The sequence below is a fragment of the Armigeres subalbatus genome, chromosome 1 (assembly GCF_024139115.2).
Source record: "Armigeres subalbatus isolate Guangzhou_Male chromosome 1, GZ_Asu_2, whole genome shotgun sequence".
Taxonomy (NCBI): domain Eukaryota; kingdom Metazoa; phylum Arthropoda; class Insecta; order Diptera; family Culicidae; genus Armigeres; species Armigeres subalbatus.
Genome location: NC_085139.1, coordinates 296299118 through 296305117, shown reverse-complemented (window position 1 = coordinate 296305117; position 6000 = coordinate 296299118).

Below are 6000 nucleotides of genomic sequence, written 5' to 3'. Positions count from 1 at the left end.
AAGAGAACACTGCAGGACATTGTTATAAGATGATGAAAAAAATGTCTTTTTGAAAATTTAACCATTGAGAAAGTGTACCGTAAAGCTGGTAAATAGAAAGCATTTTTTATCAGAGTTTATAAATAGATTATTGACGTTAAAAACCGATAGAATATGATTGTTAAGGAACAAAATAGTGAAGATCAAACACCTATATGAATAGTCACTTTTAAATGTTAGATTCGTTAAGTCTAAATCGCACTTCGAAAATAAGAAACGTCAGAATCGATTTTTTTTAAAGGAACTATCTACTTAGTAGGTGAAGCGCATAGTGTTTAACAGCCAGATTAGCAAGTAGTTTCTCCAAACATGGCTCTAAGCTGTTCTCAGTGTTAGACATTTACATAGTAACGTTTATTGTCGACCAGTGGAATGGGACGCTGTTGTCCGAAATCGCTCTTACTTTTTTCTAACAATCCGAAGTTTTTCCCTTCCTTTTTCAATATGGTTCTGAAGCGGAACTCGAGAACCCAATGAAACTTGAAAATTCTTATATTTTCGATTCATGTCAAAAGCAGAGAAATTAGTAGAGGTGAAGTAATCTTGGCTCTGCCTGCATACTACATCAATAGACGAGCGACTTTGACATTACCAGCGAAGGCAAATTACGACTATTTCGGTAGAAACAACATCAGCACATTCCCTGGCGAGTTTATGTTCTTGATATTTGTATATGTTTATGATGTTTCCTCATTATAAGCGATAATGGTTTCTGACACTACAAACAAGTTAACCGCACGTTAATAACGTGACTGGTTCGGATATAATCGAAAAAAGGATACATTAACCATTGCTGTATTTTTGACAGACAAGAACAAAAGAATTTTGTAGCAAACGGAGAAATAGGTTAAGTATTTTTCAAAATCATCGTTGACAAAGCTATGATTAACAACACGGTCACGCATTAACCAAGTAAGCCGCGATCTAACGAAGGAACCACAGCAACCAAATAATTGTGATGAAGTTACCAAATGCGGAGACATTTCCCGTAGCTATGAAACGAACATTGTATAAAAGTTAATCCAGATCATATTGTAATTCGTAATCTGTGAACAAAAAATATCATATTTAATCCCAATAAACACCTATTTGAAAATTGAAAAAATCAAAAAACCAAACATGTTAGACAAAGTCGTTTTTTGTACCGTTGGTGAATGAAGAAATCATACTAATTCAAGGGGTGAAACACAATACAACATTCAAACGAAAGTGACAAGCATAACCCGATCGTTTTATTTGTATTTTACTGAGAATCGCTTCGAACTCCCAAACAGGCACTAACCAGGTCACGTCCGCGCTGGCGTACGCACTCCGTTTCCATCGAACTCCACTCCCACATTCCGGTCACGTACCACCGGTTGAACCGATTAGCCGTCAGCTTATTAAATCTCACCTGAATTCGCCCTTCGAGTGCGACTTTCTACCAAACCGAACCCCGATTGATAGGCTTCAAACTGACAACCGCCCCATCGAGCGCGCCGTTATTATCACCTCCCGTATGCGACTGTCACATCTGGTGCACGCCATCTGCATAGGCAACACAAACTCGAACGCATCGCAACTTCGTCGTAATCAATGAGCCTAGTTGCAGTAGGCCATGCTGCGTACCCTCCTTGGCGGCGTTGCATAACCAACAAACAAGACGTTCGCCCAAGCCTCAATGATATGCAATGTCATGTCGACTGTGTATTGCATTTTCCATCTATCTTTGACCACGGTGGTGATCCAATTTACGCTAATCGAAAGTGCAGTGACACGCGCCCAAATCTGTCAGCCGACCGACCGGCGACGGACGACATGACAGCGTCTTCGATCCGCTGAAATATTTGCCGGCGTGCTCCACACAAACGCGTTAGTGACGATGCCTGAGTGGAATTTGTAATTGGGAAGTGTCCCACCCCGTCTTACCTTTCTCCAATTTAGCAGCCGCGTGTGGACCTTGGATTGTTTTGGCTCCGCCACTACTCCGGCCATAGCAATGTAGCGGGAGTCACCTATGTAAGGAACGCAAGGTCATGTTTCGTGTTTGACAGCAATGGGGCAGCTTGGCATCGGCAAATATGGAACTGCATTTTGGACTATGTTGTAATCGTGTTGTAATGTAATGGATTTGATGACAGTGTTGTACTGCATAACTAGATATGCTGCAGTTGATTCTAAGAAACCAATTTTCAGTGTTCAGCCTTTGATGAATGCAAGTTCACAGAGCTTGTATGCATGTACTTTATATGTGACGGTTGTGACTGGCCGAGTTAAGCATCACAACAGCTAACAACTGAAGAGCTTGAATTAGTTCAAAATATTAGCACCGCAGATTCTCAGAAGCATCCTACCTATTCGCTGTGCCCGACGTGCTGTTCTCTGAAAATCCCACCCGTGGTGGGTAGGCAATAGGCTGCGTTAATGAAGCAACACATTGAGGTGCGCTATCGCACTCGCAGCGGTAGTCACTAAATCAGCCGGCTCGATAGCATTTGGACCTTTTGAGTTCTCCAAAGCCATAGTCACCAGCACTAATGTCACTGTGTAGGATGTTATAAAACAAAAGTGGGTGGTAATCTATTTGCAGCAAAAACATGACAAACACTTCGAGAGGAATACAGCGAAATCATACTTTCATTCATTTGGAGAACTCAATAGCAGAAACACCCCAAACACCTAGAGATTATACCCCAAGTAACAATTGCAATGCTTCGAAGACATGTGCTAGTTTTAAAGAGGTTTTAAAGTGGCATGCCCAAACGTTTATGACTATAACATTCATTTTTTCATATATTTAGTTTACATCTAAACAGATAACACCGAATCAACAATTCGACGCCACAATACACAGTTCTAGGCCGCATCTCTCCATCCTCAAATACGCCCCACGCTCGCCAAGCGAACACCATCTTTGCAGCGTTGCTGTCCGGCATTCTTGCAACATGCCCTGCCCATCGTACCCTTCCGACTTTAGCTACCTTCTGGATAGGGTTCGCAGTAGAGGTGGGCGAGATCGTACTTTGTCTTTGACGCATTCACCACCAGTCCAACTTTTGTTGCTTCGCGTTTCAGGCGGGTGTACAGCTCTGCCACCTTTGCAAATGTTCGGCCGACAATGTCCATGTCATCCGCGAAGCAAATAAATTGACTAGATCTGTTGAAAATCGTACCCCGGCTGTTACACCCGGCTCTCCGCATGACACCTTCTAGCGCAATGTTGAACACAGGCACGAAAGTCCATCACCTTGTCTTAGTCCCCGGCGCGATTTGAACGAACTGGAGTGTTCACCTGAAATCTTCACACAGTTTTACACACCATCCACCGTTGCTTTGAGCAGTCTGGTAAGCTCCCTAGGGAAGCAGTTTTAGTCCATAATTTTCCATAGCTCTACGCAAGTCGATGCTGTCGTATGCCGCCTTGAAATCAATGAACAGATGTTGCGTTGGGTCCTGGTATTTAGAGATGGTCGGGTTTCGGGTTTTCAAACCCGAAACCCGACGGGTTCGGGTTTGGAAAATTAGTACATTGTCGGGTTCGAGTCGGATTCGGGTTTGGAAAATTAGAACAATGACGGGTCTGGGTCGGGTTAGAGTTTGAGAAATATATTGAATATTTTTTTATTCGTTTCTGATAAATTTAAGGCTTATTCGTTGTTTGGGCCTATACCCTTTTGGGTTTAAAGAGAAATATAAAATAACTAGTTTGAGTTTTTCTCCAAAAAAATAGTTCGGGTCCAGTTCGGGTTTAAGACTGCAAAAAATGTCGGGTACGGGTCGGGTTCGGGTTTGATAAGGTTTTTCATTCCGGGTTCGGGTCGGGTCCGGGTTTGAAAGGAATTTCTAAATCGGGTTCGGGTTGGGTTCGGGTTAACAAAATGTGAAACCCGACCATCTCTACTGGTATTCACGGCGTTTTTGAAGGATTTTCCGTACAGTAAAGATCTGGTTCGTTGTCGAGTGGCCGTCAACGAAGCCGGCTTGATAACTTCCCACGAACTCGTTCACTAATGGTGACAGACGACGGAAGATGATCTGGGATATCACTTTGTAGGCGGCATTAAGGATGGTGATCGCTCGAAAGTTCTCACACTCCAGTTTGTCGCCTTTCTTGTAGATGGGGCATATAACCCCTTCCTTCCACTCCTCCGGTAGCTGTTCGGTTTCCCAGATTCTGACTATCTTTTTTTTTTTTTTTTTTTTAACTAATTTTATTTGCTAATTATCTAATACATGCATTCATCTCTTAGACTAGGTGTTCCGTGTTTTCTTAACACTATCATCCTTATTTGCATTGATACGCTTTTAGTTATTATTAATACATTTCAATTGCCTCTGGCAGTTAGAATTTTTCCTCTGGTTGAATTGAACCATGTAGGAATTACAATGTTTTCAACTTAAACTAAACTTAACCTATTTTATACTAAGGGTACAAGGAGTTAATCGTTGCAATAGAAGATTGCAACGATTTTTGTCTAAAATTGAAATTATTTTGTTGGACATTTGTTGCAATGTCTCAATATTAGAAATTCTATGAAGTTCATTGGTACTATACCACGGAGGCAACTTCAGAATCATTTTCAAAATTTTATTTTGAATCCTCTGGAGTGCCTTCTTTCTGGTATTGCAGCAACTAGCCCATATTGGCACAGCATACAACATGGCAGGTCTAAAAATTTGTTTGTAAATCAAAAGTTTGTTCTCAAGACAAAGTTTTGATTTTCTGTTTATAAGTGGATATAGGCACTTAATATATTTGTTACATTTGGCTTGAAGGCCTTCAATGTGATTTTTAAAGGTAATTTTTGATCTAGCAGAAGTCCTAAATATTTAGCTTCGCTAGACCAATTAATTGGAACCCCATTCATAGTGACAATATGTCTGCTAGAAGGTTTCAAATAAGAAGCTCTCGGCTTATGTGGGAAAATTATAAGCTGAGCTTTGGAAGCATTCGGGGAAATTTTCCATTTTTGCAAGTAAGTGGAGAAAATATCCAAACTTTTTGCAATCTACTACAAATGACACGAAGGCTTCGCCCTTTGGCTCAGAGGCCCGTGTCATCTGCAAACAAAGCCTTTTGACACCCTGGTGGTAAATCAGGTAAGTCAGAAGTAAAAATGTTATACAATATGGGCCCCAGTATGCTGCCTTGGGGGACACCAGCCCTTACAGGTAATCTATCAGATTTAGAATTCTGATAGTTTACCTGCAGTGAGCGATCTGATAAATAATTTTGAGATTCTGACTATCAGTTTGTGCAGGCAAGTGGCCAGCTTTTCCGGGCCCATCTTGATGAGCTCAGCTCTGATACCATCCTTACCAGCTGCTTTATTGGTCTTTAGCTGTTGAATGGCATCCTTAACTTCCCTCAAAGTGGGGGCTGGTTGGCTTCCATCGTCCGCTGAACTGACGTAGTCATCTCCTCCGCTGCCTTGACTTTCACTGCCTGTACTCTCAGCGCCATTCAGATGTTCCTCGTAGTGCTGCTTCCACCTTTCGATCACCACACGTTCGTCCGTCAAGATGCTCCCATCCTGTAACTTTCTCCTTTAACGTCCGTACGCCTGCGAAGTGGACGTCGTTACGTCTCCCTCACAATCTCTCTTTGCTCATAACTTCTCAGGGTCGGCACGATACCTGCTTGGGGGAACACACGACACATCAACCTAGCAGAAGCGGACTCGACAAGGAAGTCAACTGACTGGCATGCTATCAAGGGCTGAGTGGTTAATTTAAAAGTTTTTTTTTTTTTTTTTTTAAATACATTTTACTTTGTTTATTGTAGGTTCATTTTGGTAGGGTTAGTTTTGGGAAGGATTAGAATTCGGTGCGGCCGTTTAGTTGGGTACCTGATGGTGTAGTCATGCGACTAAGGAGATGCGCTGACGACATACCTTGTGTGGCGGGTTCATACGCCCGGAACGATGGAATAGGTTCGATGGGTTGGCTGGCCCGGAAGGAGGCCAAGATGGAGGCGACGGC